Source organism: Enhydra lutris, unplaced genomic scaffold, assembly GCF_002288905.1.
Source record: "Enhydra lutris kenyoni isolate GAN:26980312 unplaced genomic scaffold, ASM228890v2 scaffoldscaffold66, whole genome shotgun sequence".
Classification (NCBI taxonomy): Eukaryota; Metazoa; Chordata; class Mammalia; order Carnivora; family Mustelidae; genus Enhydra; species Enhydra lutris.
This window is the reverse complement of record NW_019154150.1, coordinates 13,766,887-13,782,881: the sequence shown is the minus strand read 5'-3', so window position 1 is coordinate 13,782,881 and position 15,995 is coordinate 13,766,887.

The following is a 15,995-nucleotide window of genomic DNA, read 5'->3' as shown; positions in this document are numbered from 1 at the left end:
AGATGGGACAATTTCACGGGTAAAAGGAAACACAGGGCATAGAACTCAGACTGGAGATGGTCCTGGGCACAGGTGTGAACAGGCCAGGTGAGCTGCTGAGGGGAGACTTCCTAGGCAGGATCAGATGATTCTTTGCCTCCCTCTTTCATGGTCAAGTGACATGCTCCCTTAAGCAGCAGCTTTCCTCCATCCCTGGGACCCGCAGAGGCTGCACCGCTCCTCACAGACCCGTAAAAGTGCCTTGCAGGAGGGAGTACAGACAAAGGTATGGGTTGGAGATGGAGGAAAGCCATACTTTTCTTAGGGCCCGTACACCCATAGGGGGCGCTAATAACAGTGCCCTTCCGTGCCAGTGTCATTGGGGCTAGACTAATTAGTGTTCTTTTGGATGATCCCTTGGTGGGAGAGCAACCCCGTGGGCACAGTGGGGACCAGAAGATGCAGAAGGGAGACAATATGCTTACAGACAATGGTTTTTGCACTTTGTGACATATCCCCTCAGCCCAGCTACAAATTCAACTGTAGTTTTAGTGGTAAGTTCAAGTGTGGGCTCACTTGAAAATGTCCACCTCAAACATGAGGTGAGCCTTCCTGTTTTTCTGCCTCAGAGCCATCTATCTCTAAAGCTGGAGACCACTCACCCCTCACACAAGCACAGCATGGAAATGTGGGGAGGTAACACCCCAGGAGCCACATCAACTAGTGGAGAAGGAGAGCCAGTAGACAAATGCCCAGCCTCTCATCCTTTGGTTGGAACATTCTGGAAGGAATTCTGTACACTTGCCAGATGTCCTAGAATTGAGACCCTGTTGCCCACAAGCAACCTTGATAATACACATAGAGCAGCTTTTCCTCAATCCTGGGCTTGCTCACCCCCTTTCCCTACACCCCTACTTCCTGGAATCTCCTCCCAAATAAACCAGTTCCGTCTCAGGCTCTGCTTCCGGGGGAGTCCAAACTAAGACAGAAATGGCATTAACATCTGAGGATTTGAAATGAAAGGTACTTAAAAGTCTAGTATCAGCTTCTTGGGAATGCAATCTCTTACATTTTGGTATTGCCATTTATACCTAAACCAGAGAGGAGGAGAGTTCCAAAACTGGCTTTGAAACCCCTCTGCCCCACAGGAAATTGCTGTTGTCAAGTCAGGCTGTGAAAAAGACTTAGTGACACAGAAAGCTCAGAGGACCTGGTCAGGGGGATCGATGGGGTGACTCAATTTATTATGTGACAAGAAATTCTAGTTTTCCTCAGGGGAAAGCTGCTGGATATTATTATTTTTTCCTCAGTCATATGGTTCCATTTTTTAAAAAAAAATCCCACAGTTCTGGTGAATGGTGAATGGCTGAGAAAAGACTGGGGAGAGTAAAGTTGTAATGTGAACATAAAAACGTTTATAAAAACTTTACATTCATAAAAGCACATTAAATTAAGAAAATAACAGTGGAATTTAAACCTTGAAAATTGAAAATAAAAGTTAATAGTCAATTAATTTTTCATGTCTTTAATTTCAAGATAATGTACTGAGATAATGATGGGCTGATGTACAAAAGAGAAAGATTATTTGGGGAAGAGGCATTCTTAAGATTCCTTTTATCTTCTGAATCACTTTTGATCTTCATATACCCTATTGAAATTCTTTCTATTGCGGAAAGTAAATACATTGCAGATGGAGAGAGACTCATGTATTTGGTAAGGTGTGGTAACTCCCACCCAAATATCTTTTTTCATTTTACTCTGCTCATTAAAGGGCCAGCTAACATGTTTAGTGTGTTTGTGTGTTAGAGACAGTATTCACATGTTTTGTGAGACATTTACAACACAACAGCTCTGAATATACATGATAATTGTCCAGTTCTTTAGACAAGAAAGCTGTTAGGCATGCACTATGATCTGATTCGGTTTTAAAACTTTGAAAGGTTGGGGCGCCTGGGTGGCTCAGTGGGTTAAGCCGCTGCCTTTGGCTCAGGTCATGATCCCAGGTCCTGGGTTCGAGCCCCACATCGAGCTTTCTGCTCAGCAGGGAGCCTGCTTCCTCCTCTCTCTCTGCCTGCCTCTCTGCTTACTTGTGATTTCTCTCTGTCAAATAAATAAATAAAATCTTTAAAAAAAAAAAAACTTTGAAAGGTTGGGGTGCCTGGGTGGCTCAGTGGGTTAAAGCCTTTGCCTTCGGCTTAGATCATGATCCCAGGGTTCTGGGATCGAGACCCGCATCGGGCTCTCTGCTCGGCAGGGAGCCTGCTTCCCTTCCTCTCTCTCTGCCTGCTTGTGATCTCTGTCTGTCAAATAAATAAATAAAATCTTTAAAAAAATAAAAAAAATAAAACTTTGAAAGGTTTTTCATATGGATCTATTCCTATGTTTCAGTAAAAACTTGCCAGACCATATGAATTGCCTTTAGGTTAAAATCATGTTCATTTTTAAGCATTAGTATAAATGTTGTTAAAAAACCAATTTCAATCAATTTTGTGTTTGAGAAGGTGGTATTTATTCTCAGGGAGAAAATAATTCTTTTCTTTAAGGAAATCCTTTAATGGCTCTTTGGTTATAAATAAGCTCCCTGGCTCTTGTCACAACAAAAAGAGGGAAGTTACTTTGCTTAGATCGCTTAATATTAAGAGACTTTAAATTTTTCCCTGGTGAGTTCAAGTCAGAATTTAGAGTGCCAGCAGTAAGATACACCCAAGGCAGGGATGGTCAGTTTTAAGTTGTTTTTTGTCTTGTGCAATAATTCCTCTTTGTTATTCTCAAACCTTCAGTGAATCCCATTACCCACAGAGCACTGTATTAGCAGTGTCTTGGGAAATGAGGCGGGAGAAAGCAGCCATGTCAGCGTCTGGGCAAAGTAATGCCAAGAGAGCACAATAGCCAGTAGAAGCAGAAAGTAGATGGTCAGAAGTCAGTTAAGACAAAGCTGGAAGCAGTTTAGAGTGAGAAGATGCATCTGTAATTCTCCACCTCTAGAAATATTCAGGAGGCGGCTGAATTTCTTACAGAGTGAGTCTGGATGAAGTTTCAGTTTTCCTTGTTTGTTTGCTTTTTCCTGGAGATAATAAGAAACAGAGACTTAGTGAGGTGATGAGGGTTACCAAGGGAACATGTGCCAGCTGATTCATTCCCCCCAAAAGGTAAAGAAATAGAGATTTTGTGGGGACTTACTGAGCTCACTCATCTTCTGCATCACCTGAGAGGCCATTAATTTGGGGCCATTTTTATATTCAAGTTTATTAGATAAATGGAATTGAAACTTGATTTAACTTCTTTTCTTATTCATCAACTTTTGTTAACCAACTGTACAACTGTGGTGACTTCTAATGGTTAACCCAGCCTAAATTTTTTTTTTAATTTTATTTTTTATAAACATATAATATAGTTTTATACCCAGGGGTACAGGTCTGTGAATCACCAGGTTTACACACTTCACAGCACTCACCATAGCACATACCCTCCCCAGTGTCCATAATCCCACCCCCCCTCCCAACCCCCCTCCCCCCATCAACCCTCAGTTTGTTTTGTGAGATTAAGAGTCACTTATGGTTTGTCTCCCTCCTAATCCCATCTTGTTTCATTTACTCTTCTCCTACCCCCTTAACCCCCCATGTTGCTTCTCCTCTCCCTCATATCAGGGAGATCATATGATAGTTGTCTTTCTCCGATTGACTTATTTCGCTAAGCATGATACCCTCTAGTTCCATCCACGTCGTCGCAAATGGCAAGATTTCATTTCTTTTGATGGCTGCATAGTATTCCATTGTGTATATATACCACATCTTCTTTATCCATTCGTCTGTTGATGGACATCTAGGTTCTTTCCATAGTTTGGCTATTGTAGACATTGCTGCTATAAACATTCGGGTGCACGTGCCCCTTTGGATCACTACGTTTGTATCTTTAGGGTAAATACCCAGCAGTGCAATTGCTGGGTCATAGGGTAGTTCTATTTTCAACATTTTGAGGAACCTCCATGCTGTTTTCCAGAGTGGTTGCACCAACTTGCATTCCCACCAACAGTGTAGGAGGGTTCCCCTTTCTCTGCATCCTCGCCAGCATCTGTCATTTCCTGACTTGTTAATTTTAGCCATTCTGACTGGTGTGAGGTGATATCTCATTGTGGTTTTGATTTGTATTTCCCTGATGCCGAGTGATGTGGAGCATTTTTTCATGTGTCTGTTGGCCACCTGGATGTCTTCTTTGCAGAAATGTCTGTTCATGTCCTCTGCCCATTTCTTGATTGGATTATTTGTTCTTTGGGTGTTGAGTTTGCTAAGTTCTTTATAGATTTTGGACACTAGCCCTTTATCTGATATGTCGTTTGCAAATATCTTCTCCCATTCTGTCAGTTGTCTTTTGGTTTTGTTAACTGTTTCCTTTGCTGTGCAAAAGCTTTTGATCTTGATAAAATCCCTAGTTCATTTTGCCCTTGCTTCCCTTGCCTTTGGCGATGTTCCTAGGAAGATGTTGCTGTGCCAGCCTAAATTTTTAGTAAATGTGTTCTAATTTTTCAGACTCCCTCAGACAATTTATTAAATTACTGGAAGTATGCGACAGGATGTAAATGGAGTTCTTGAAGCTTGTTCACAGTGTTCCATTAAAACTGAGACCCTCGGAGTCCCCGTCCCAAGGCATTGATCATGCTGTGAATACACCAGCACCACAAAGCAGCTTACATGGGGGTTCCAGGAGCATTAGCTATGCCAGTTTTTAAAATCCAAGGGGGAGGTGTTTCTGGAAACATTGGAAAGATGGAGGTTTCTGTGTAATCCTCCTGCTAAGTCTAGCTAAAATCTCTGGCATGACATATAAGAGAAACATAAGGAGACTCTGAAAGGTGGACCCTGGCTGGGGAACCTCAAGACCCCAGAAAAGACAAGGCGATGTTTCCCTGGGTGTCCTTTGGCCTCAAAGATCCCAGACTGGGGACAAAAGAAGCCAGCAACTCAGAAATGTCAATGGTTGCAGACAAAAAGAAGCCCTAAGAAAAGTGTGCTCTCTCCAGCCAAAGAAGTAGGAAAGGGGCAGTCTTAAAGACAGAAAACTTTTAGGCAAGAACTGTCCTCTTCCAGTCAAACATCACAGAAAGCACTGTAGCATCACCCCACCTCTTCTAGCAAAGGCCAAGTGGAGAGTCTAGATTTCCTCACCAGGCTGTCACAAGGCACTTCAACCCTCCTGACAGAGTGGTGCCACAGAAGTTAGGGAGTTGGGACTTTCATCTCTGAGGTAAAGACACTGCCGGCCCCCACCCTCTGTCAGTGGAGATCATTCGAGAAGCCTAGACTTCCACTTCCACTGGTCGATAATGAGGTGCCCCTCCCCCTCCTCACTGGGGAGTGTCAGAAAAAACCTGGTGGAGAGTCAAGACTTCTGCCCCTGCTCAGCAGTAATGAGCTCACCCCTGCACATTGGGAGATGATGGGGGACAGTAACAAAGTGCCACCCCCATCCCCTCACTCAGGATAATAACAGCAGAGGCCCAGTGGTGAGACTGAACTCCTACTCCTGCCCGGAAGCAAAAAAGAGATTCTTCCCTCCTCCTGTTTTGACTTCCACCCCCACCGGCAGTAATGAAGTGATGTTCCCCCTTTCCCCATGAGAGCAGAGTGAGAAGAATCTTTCTAAAATACAAAATTTAAATGAGATCTAGAGTCTTATTGCAGTACACCAAATGTTCAGGTTTCAACTGAAAATCAACTCTCATACCAGGAACAGGAAGATCTCAACTTGGATAACTATTATACCAAATACTGAATGCAAATATCAACACAAGATATCAATACAAATACCAAATGCAATACCAACACCGACACCAAGATGACACGTTAGAATTATCTGACCCAAATTTAAGAACAGCCAATATAAACATGTGTAAGTGAGAAATTATGAATGTACTTGAACAAATTAAAAATTAGAAAATTAAAAATTAGAAAATCTAAAAAAAAAAAACTTAGAAAATCTTAGCTAACAAAAAGAAGATATAAAAAAGAGCCAAACGAAAATTTGGGAACTAAAATATACAATAACCAGAATAAAAACTCAGTGGGTAAGTTCAACAGGAGAATGGAGAGGATAGAGAAAAGGATCAATAAACTGAAAGGTAAAACAATAGAAATTAAGAATCTGATAAAGGACAAAATTCACATGATCATCTCAGCAGATGCAGAAAAAGCAGCTGAAGGAATTCAATACCCCTTCATGATAAAAACACTCAAAAAAGAATAGAAGGAAACTTTCTTAACATGGTAAAGGACATCTATGAAAAACCCAAACTAACATACTTAATGGTGAAGGATTGAATGCTTTCCTCCTAAAATCAAGAACAAAATAAGTGATTCTTACCATTGTTACTCAACATTGTACTGCAAGTTCTACTCAGGACAATGAGATATGGACAAAAAAATAAAAGGCATCCATATTGAAAGAAAAGAAGTAAAACCATTTTGCTTACAAATGACATGATCTTTCATACAGAAAACCCAGGGAATCTAGTAAAAAATGAATAGAGCCTCAGGGACATGTGGTACTATGATGAAAAAAGCTAGTTCTTGCAGGGTTAGAGCCCAAAAAGAGAGGAGAAAAAGAGGAGCTGAAAAAGTATTTGAAAAAATAAACAACTGAAAATTTCTCAACTTTACCAAAAGACATAAACCTATATAATCAAGAAACTGAGCAAATCTTTAATAGGATAAACCCAAAGAAATCTGTGCCAAGATTTCTGAAAGCTAAAGACTAAGAAATCTTGAAAGCAGCCAGAGAGAAATGAGGTGTTACCTGGAGGGGAAACAATTCAAATGACAGTGGCTTTCTCATCAGAAACCATGGAGGTCAGAAGAAAGTGGCACAATATTTTTCAAGTGCTGAAAGAAAAGAACTGCTACCACTGAATTTTATAGTCAGAGAAAATAGCCTTTAGGAATGAAGGGGAAATCAAGACATTCTCAGATGAGAGAAAACTAAGAGAATTTGTCACCTGTGGACCTACTCTAACAAAATGGCTAAATGTAGTTCGATAAAAAGGAGGAAAACAATAAAAGAAGAAATCTTGGAACATCAGGAGGAAAGGAATAACATAATAAGAAAAAAATATTGGTAAAGAGGCTTCCTTTCTCTTCTTATGCTTTCTAAATTATGTTTGATGGTTGAAGCAAAAATTATAGCATCATCTAATGTAGTTCTCAAAATATACAGATGAAATATTGGAGGAAATTATAATACAAATGGGAGAGAGTAATATGACATGAAGTGAGGAGTACGTTTTATATACTTCACTTGAACCGGCAAAATGTCAACATCAGCAGACTGTGAGTTACGGATATATAATGTAATACCTAGAGCAATCGCCCAAAAAGGTATGCAGAGAGATACACTCAAAAACACTATAGAAAAGTCAAAATGGAATGCTAAAGAAATGCTCAATTATCCCTCAGGATGGCAAGAAAAATAAACCAGAGCAACAGAAAAACAGAATAAACAGAAAAAAATAAAATGGTAGACTTAAGTCTGAACATATTAATAGCTACTTTAATGTAAATGAATAGGGATGCCTGGGGGCTCAGTCAGTTAAGCTTCTGATTCTTGATTTCATCTCAGGGTATGATCTCAGGGTCATGACATCAAGCCCTGCATCAGGCTGTGGAGTCTGCTTGAAATTCTTTCCCCCTCCCTTTCCTTCCCCCTCTGCTACTTCTCTTCTCTCTCTCTCTTCCTCTCTCTCTCTAAAGTAAATAAATAAATAAACATAAAATCTTTTAAAATTTTAAATGAACATATACAACAATTAAAAGAATTTGGTAGAGTAGATCTTTTAAAAAAATGTTGAATTAATATATACTGTCTAAACTATCATACGATCTCCCTGATATGAGGAAGTGGAGATGAAACGTGGGGGGTTTGGGGGGTAGGAAAATAATAAATGAAACAAGATGGGATCAGGAGGGAGACAAACCATAAGAGACTCTTAATCTCACAAAACAAACTGAGAGTTGCCGGGGGGGAGGGGTTAGGGAAAGGGTGGTGGGATTATAGACTTTGGGGAGGGTATGTGCTATGTGACTGCTGTGAAGTGTGTAAACCTGGCAAATTGCAGACCTGTACCCCTGGGGCTAACAATACATTATATGTTTGTAAAAAAATTTAAAAATTAAAAAAAATATATGTATATACTGTCTATAAGAAACTGACTTCAAATATGATAGTATAGATATGTTGAAAAGATGGAAAAAGATATGCCATGCAAACACTAATCAAAAGAAAGCGGGGAGGGGGGTGCCTGGGTGGCTCATCTGTTAGACGTCTGCCTGAGCTCAGGTCATGATCTCAGTGTCCTGGGATTGAGCCCCATGTCTGGCTCCCTGCTCGGTAGGGAGTCTGCTTCTCCCTCTGCCCCTGGCCCTGCTTGTGTTCTTTAGCTCTCTCTCTCTCTTTTCTTCTTTCTCAAATAAACAAATAAAATCTTTCAAAATAAAAAAGAAATCAGGAATTGTTATATAAATTTACCAGAAAAAGTAGACTTCAAAACAAAGATAATTATTATAGATAGAGAAGAACATTACATAATGATAAGTCAAGCTATCAAGAATAGAGACCAATTCTAAACGTACATGCATCAAACACCTGGGCAACCAAATATGCAAAGCAAAAACCAATAGAGCTGAAAAGGGAAATAGACAAATCCGTAGTTTTAGTCAGAGACTTCAGCATCCCTTCAAAACCACACATAAAATCAGCAAGAATATAGAAGAACTCAACAGCACCATCATCCAACTGGATTTAATTGACACACATAAAACACTTCACCCAACAATGGCAGAATGCACATTTTATGCTCAGAGAAAACATACCAAAAGAGATCATACTGTGATCCATAAAAAAAAATATAAACCCAAGATAATCCCATTTGGAACAGCGTGGATAGACCTAGAGGAGATTATGCTAAGTGAAATAACAAATCAGATAAAGAAAGACAAATACCACATGATTTAATGTGTATGTGGAATCTAAAAAACAGAACAAAACAAACAAACAAACAATCCAGAAACAAACTCATAAATACAAAGAGCAAACTGGTGGTTGCCAGAAAGGAGGGTGGTGGAGGGAAGAGTGAACTAGGAGAAGGGGTTTAAGAGGTACAAACCTTCAGTTATAAAATAAATAAGTCACAGGAATGAAAAATAAACCTCAACAAATTCCTAAAAATAGATATAATACAGAGTATATTTTCTGGCCTCAAGGGACCATACCTCAATTTGGGGTCAAAAAGTAAATATTAAGAAAAATGTTAAAATACATTGAACTGAATGAAAATGAAAATACAACACATTAAAATTTTCAGCTAAAGCTGCACTGAGAGGGAAATTTACAGCAGTAAATGCTCACATTAAATAAGAGAAACCTCAAAACAGTAATTTACATCCCCATGAGAAATGAAAAAGAGCAAATAAACCCAAAGGTAGCAGAAAGAAGGAAAAAGAAAGTTAAAAGCAGAAATCAATGAAATCAAAAGCAGAAAAACAATAGAGAAAATCAATAAAACAGGAACCTGATTCTTTGAACAGATCAATAAAATTGACAAACCTCTAGCAAGAATATCAAAGAAAAAAAAAGAGGGAAGACGCAAATTACTAATAACAGGAACGAAATACAGGACTATCACTGTAGAACCTGGAGACATAAAAGAATGACAAGAGAACACTATGAACACATCTACACACATGAATTTGACAATTTGATGAAAAAACAATTTCCTTGAAAAGTACAGTCTCAATCCATACGAAGTATATTATTTTAGTAGCCCATAACAGTTATAACAATTATGAAAATTAAGTTCATGATTTTAAAATGCCCAACAAAGGGGCACCTGGGTGACTAAGATCGGTTGGGCATCTGCCTTTGGATCATGTCACAGTCTCGGGGTTTTGGGATCCAGCCCCACCTGGGGCTCCCTGCTCAGTGGGGAGCCTGCTTCTCCCTCTCCCTCTCCCTCTTCCTCTCCCTCTCCCTCTGCCCTGCTTGTGATTGGGGATCTGACTCCTGGTTTCAGCTCATGTCATGATCTCCTGGGTCATGAGTTCAAGTCTTGTGGAGGGCTGCACTTTCAGTGGAGAGTCTGCTTAAAGATTCCCTTCCTTCTGCCCCTCCCCTGACTCAAGAGCACACTGTCTTTTGCGCTCTACAATAAATAAAGAAAGAAATTTGGGGATGCCTGGGTGGCTCAGTCAGTTAAGCGTCTGCCTTCGGCTCAGGTCATGCTCCCAGCTGTGGTCCTGGGGTAGAATCCCACATCAACCTCCTTGCTCAGTGGGGAGCCTGCTTCTCCCTAGGCCTACTACTCCCCCGCTTGTGCTCTCTCTTCCTCTCTGGCAAATAAATAAAATCTTTTAAAAAATTAAATTAAAAACATAAATCTCTAAAAACCTTTTTAAAAAATCAAGTGCATTTCTATATGCTAGTAAGAAACACATAGAAACTGAAATTAAAAACAATACCATTTAAGTTAAAAAAAAATGAAAATACTCAGTTGTTCATCTAACAAAACATACACAGGACTTGTTTATAGAAAAAAACCAAACACCAGAAAGAAATTCAAGAAGATCTAAGTAAATGAAAAGTCATAGTGTGTTCATTAATTGAGAGGTTCAGCAGAATAAAGATGCCAATGTTCCTAAATTGGTATGCAGGCTTAACTACCAAATCCAAGTGAGTCTTTTTTCTAGACATTGACAAAATTATTCTAAGCTTTATATACAAAGGTGAAGGAACCAGACAGCTAAACCATTTTTTTAATGTGTTCTGACAAAGTCTTTAAAAAAATTTTTTTGTATTCAAATTCAACTCAATTAACATATAGCGTATTATTAGCTTCAGGGGTAGAATTTAGTGATTCATCCGTTGCATATAATACCCAGTGTTCTTTCATCAAGCACCCTCTTAATGCCCATCACCCAATTACCCCATCCCTTCACCCCCCCCCCCCCCCTCCAGCAACCCTCAGGTTTAAAAAGGAAGAAAAAAGTGGGATGAATCACCCCATCCAGTTTTAAGGCTTATCATATAGGTATAGTTAAGTGCTCAAGACTGTGTGACATTGGTGAAATGATAGATAAATGAATGGAATGAGCTAGAGAGGCCAGAAATAACCCCACACAAGTAGAAGAAACAGATTTTGGACAAAGGGGCAAAAACAATTCAATGAACAAAAGACAGTCTTTCCAATAAATGGAGCTGTAACAATTGGGTACCCATAGACAAATAACCAAACCAAAGCAACAACAAAAATAAACCTTGACTTAAACATTTCACTTTATGTAAAAATTAACTGAAAATCAATTATATCTTTAAATGTAAATAAAATGTAAAGCCATAAACGTTTTGAAGGTAATATAAGAAAAAGTCTTTAGGACCCAGGTCTTGGTGAAGAGTTCTCAGACGTGACACCAATTAGTGCTCCATAAAAGAAAAAAAAATCAACAAATTAGGCTTTATCAAAATTAAAAATATTATAAAATATCCCATTAAGAAGAAGAAAAGACAAGCGACCAAATGGGAGAAAATATTTGCAACCACATAGCTGACATAAGACTCATAGCTAGAATATATGAAGAATCCTCTCATGTCAACAATAAAAAAAAAAAAACCTAATTAAAATGGACAAAAGCAAGATACCTCTATGGCTCAGTCAGTTAAGTGTCTGCCTTCGGCTCGGGTCATGATCCCAGGGTCCTGGGATCAAGTTCTGCCTGCATCAAACTCCTTGTTCAGCAGGGACCCTGCTCTCCCTCTGCCTGCTATTCCCCCTGTTTTTGTTCTCTCTTTCTCTCTTTCTCTCTCTCTCTGAGAAATAAATAAAATAAATCTTAAAAAAATAAAATGGGCAAAAGACACAAGGCATTTCATCAAAGAGGATATGCAGAGGCAAATCAACACAAGAAAAGTGTTCAACATCACTGTTAGGGAAATGCATTTTAAGAACGTGACGATTTATCACTACACAGAAATTGAGCTAGGTAAACCAAAAAATGGTGACAATACCAGATGTCAGCAAAGATGTGGAGACACTGGATCTCATACATAGCCCCTGGGAATGGAAAATGATACCGTCACTTGGGAAAACAGTTTGAAAGTGTCTTAAAAAACTAAACATGCACTTAGCAGAAATTGCACTTCCAGAGAAATGATAGCTTATGTCTACACAAAATCCTCTACACGATAGTTCATAACATAGCTATTTATTTGTAATAGGTAAAAATGAGAAACAACCAAAATGCCCCTCAACGAGGGAGCGGTTAACTCTGGTAAACAACCACCACAGACCCATCATCAATAAAAAGGGATAAAATATTAATACACACAGCAAGCAGGGCAAATCTCGAGAGCATTATGCAAATGAAAAAGGCCAACCTCAAAATATTACATATTGTATGACTCCATTTATGTATTATTCCCTAATGACAAAATTAGAGAGATGGAAAACAGATTAGTGGTTTCCAGGGGTAAGGATGGTGGAAGGTAGGGTGGGGGTGACTATACAGGGCAGTATGATGGTGATCTTCGCAGGGATGGAACATTTCTGTATCTTGATTGTGGCTGTGCTTACAGAAATTTACATGGGTGATGAAATGACATAAGACTATACATATAAACTGTACCAATGTCAGTTTCCTGGTTTGGACATTGTACTACAATTATTAAGATGTAGCCCTTGGGGAAAATGGGTGAAGGGTATGCAGCATCCCTCCATACTACCTCTGCAACTTCCTGTAAAACCATAATTATTTCATAAAAAAAAGTTTAAAAACCATCATTCAAACTTAAATCAACTTTACAAGAAATCCAAAAGGTTTGGTATTCTTAGCCTCCGTGCTATGTTTGCAACATCTCTTCTTCATTGAGGATTGGAGTGTGGTGCCTTGTGAAAGTGTCAGGGACTCAAGATTAAATGAATGCTTTGTTTGTATTCCTAAGGCTCCAAGCAGCTTTGAAGTGTTTGGTCCCCACTGGGGTCCGAAGTTCAGCGTACATAATGCCACACCTGTCTGGACACCCAGGGGCAGACTGGATGACCTCTTGGGGACCCTCCTGTTGAGGAAATTCCTCATGTAGGAGAAGAACAATTTCCAGTAGAACAAGAAACGAAAAAAGTGAAGGCGTGACTGCAGTTTCTCTGAACAATGTCTCCCAGTGGAAATAAGCGCTGCTTTCCAGCCTCTGGCTGCATTCCACCTTCTGTACTTGCAGAATTCTCTCGTAGGTGCACCTGGTTCAGATAAGCTGCCCAGAGTTTCTCCAAGCCACACCTTGGTCTGTCACACCCTGTAAACTTGGAGTTTTGTGGGGCTTTAGGTGAGTAAGTCATCTGTTGGCTGAACCATGCTGGCTACAGGGCACACTATACTTTAAACCCTTTAACTGAAAGGGAGAATAAATTAAGAATTGTGTACTTGGTGCTCTCGCTGTCCACACTCAGTCCCGATGCTGGCAGGCCACGTGCTAGGCAGTGGGATGCAGAAGTGGATAAAGCACTTGCTGCTGTCCTGACTTCATGGAACTGGGTAGGGAAAATAGTAAGCAAATAATCACAGAGAAATATGTAGTACCCCATGCCTTCCGGAAGTTACTGTCAAGAGAGCAGTAGCAGAAAAATAAACCATGCAAGTTCCAAGGAGACTGGGAGAAGCTCCTCTGGAGGTGCCCCTTCAGTGGAGAGACCCGTGATGGACGCAGAAGAATGGAACTGTGCTCCAGGTGGAGAGCCAATGTGTGCCAGACAAAGGGCAAGGAGGAGTTTGAAGCTCTGAAGAACTGGAAAGTGGGCTGGTTTGGTTGGAGAAGGGGTGCCTGTGGGTTATGGTGAGACATGTTCATTGCAATGAACAGTGAAGACAGCCTGCTGCTCTGAGGGTCAGTCTGGTAGCAAGCATCTGCTGAAACCTCATGGGCTGAGCTACACTTCTGGTAGGGTGCAGAATAAGGTTTGCGTCTGCCCTTAAGGAATTTCCAAGCCCCACAGGAAAAGGAAAATGGGCTTCAAGGAGATGAGTTGTTTTCAATTTACAAAAGGGTGAGCTGGCATTGGCGGACTGAAAATATCACCAAAAGGTCTGACCAGCTTCTACAGCTGTTATACATTACCGGGGTACAAAGGTCTGGCCTTGAATGTCCTTTTTTTCTCTCCCAATATTCTTGCTTTAAAATGGGGGGGGGGGGGCCCAAAAAAAAACCAAAAAAAAAAAAAAAAAAACAACTTAAAAACAGTCTTATTTACTTTATCCAAGATTAAAGAGCTTGGGGGCACCTGGGTGGCTCAGTGGGTTAAAGCCTCTGCCTTCGGCTCAGGTCATGATCTCAGGGTCTTGGGATTGAATCCCACATCCAACTCTCTGCTCAGCAGGGAGCCTGCTTCCCCCTCTCTCTCTGCCTGCCTCTCTGCCTACTTGTGATCTCTGTCTGTCAAATAAATAAAATTAAAAAAAAAAAGATTAAAGAGCTTGAACCGACTTGGACAGTCTAAATGGATTTTTAAGTGCTTTATGTTCAAGTACTCCTAACTGCTAAAATGCTGGACTGTGCGTCCATGACTCTGTGCAGGGCTTGTGTTGTCCAGGTTTGCTTATTTACTCTCCTTGTCAGAGGTCAAAAGCTAAATCTCAGATTAGAAAATTCTAATTTCTGAAGCTCAGGATTGAAGCGAATTCTCCAGAAATGTGTCATACTTAAATTTTCTTCCTCTGGTCAGCTAGTCCAAGGCCTAACATCTCTAAATCAACATTCAACCCACAAGAAACCAGTATGGTAGTGAAGGGCAGGAGAGGGAAAGATCATGGTCTCTGTGCTTTGGAAACGTGGAACCACCACAGAGAAGTGTAGGGATGGGGCAAATTAGAAACTATAGCTTCTGCTTCGGCTTCCTTTCACCCATCTTGGAAGCAGCCTGGCATGGTGGAGACCCAGGCTGTGAATGCCAGTCTTTGTGTGGTGGGACTATGTGACTCTGGGTGGGATGCTTTACCTCTGTGAGTCTCAGTTGTCTTACTTGCCTCAATGCTCAGTTACCAACTCTAAATCACAGCCCTGAATGCTCAAGCACTTCGCAAGTTCTCAGGGTCAACAGAGTTCTTATGAGAGTCCCTTCCCAAGAGATATGGGTCCCAGATGGCTGGCTCTGTTGGAGGCTAGAATCACCCACCAGATGAGGCAGCCATTCACTCTGACTGTCCAGGCAGTGAGTGATTCCTGAGCAATTTCACTGACAGATGATCCAGTGTTCTTTGTTCTCTGGAGAATAGAGCCAAGGCCTATTCTAGGAAACTGTAGGGGACACAAAGGGACCAAAATTCAAACTAATAAGCAAGGATTATTTTGTCAGGTAGGTGCAAGGGGTGTGTGTAGTGGGTGGGCAGTCCTTTTGGCCCTTCAGAGGGGATCACAGTCCAGCAAGGAAGCAGACGGCGACTCTAATCAGAATGTGGGGTGTGGTGGGGGAGCAAGGCAAGTAGGAGACTCATTCCAATAACTGGAATGGACAGGAGCTGACTGAGGATATAGTCTGAGCCAGGCCTTGAAGGATGAGTGAACCCAAGAGGATTTCAGAAGAGGGATGGGGGAGGGGACCTTAAGCTGAAGCAGCTGCATTTCCAGGTGTACAAGGTATGCATACAGATGTTGTATCTGGGGCAGTAAGTTCCATCTGAACAAACTGTTGAGCATTGTGGGCACCACCCGGAATGAAGTGGGGATTGAACAGCCTGTATCTAGTGTATAGGTGTTTGTTGGACGCTTTTTCATCATCAAGGTAACTCAGCAAAACTGACAGAACATATATTGGTATGGATTTCTTTTCATTTATTTTTTCATTTATTTAAAATGTGGCATGGGATGCTCTTTGAATCTTTGTGTTCAGATCAGCAGAAATCAGGAAAGTTGTCTTTAGTTATGAGTTCAGTTTTTGCCTTGGTTTTCCACCCCAGGGAAATCAAGATTCTTACCATGGATTTTAGTTCTGT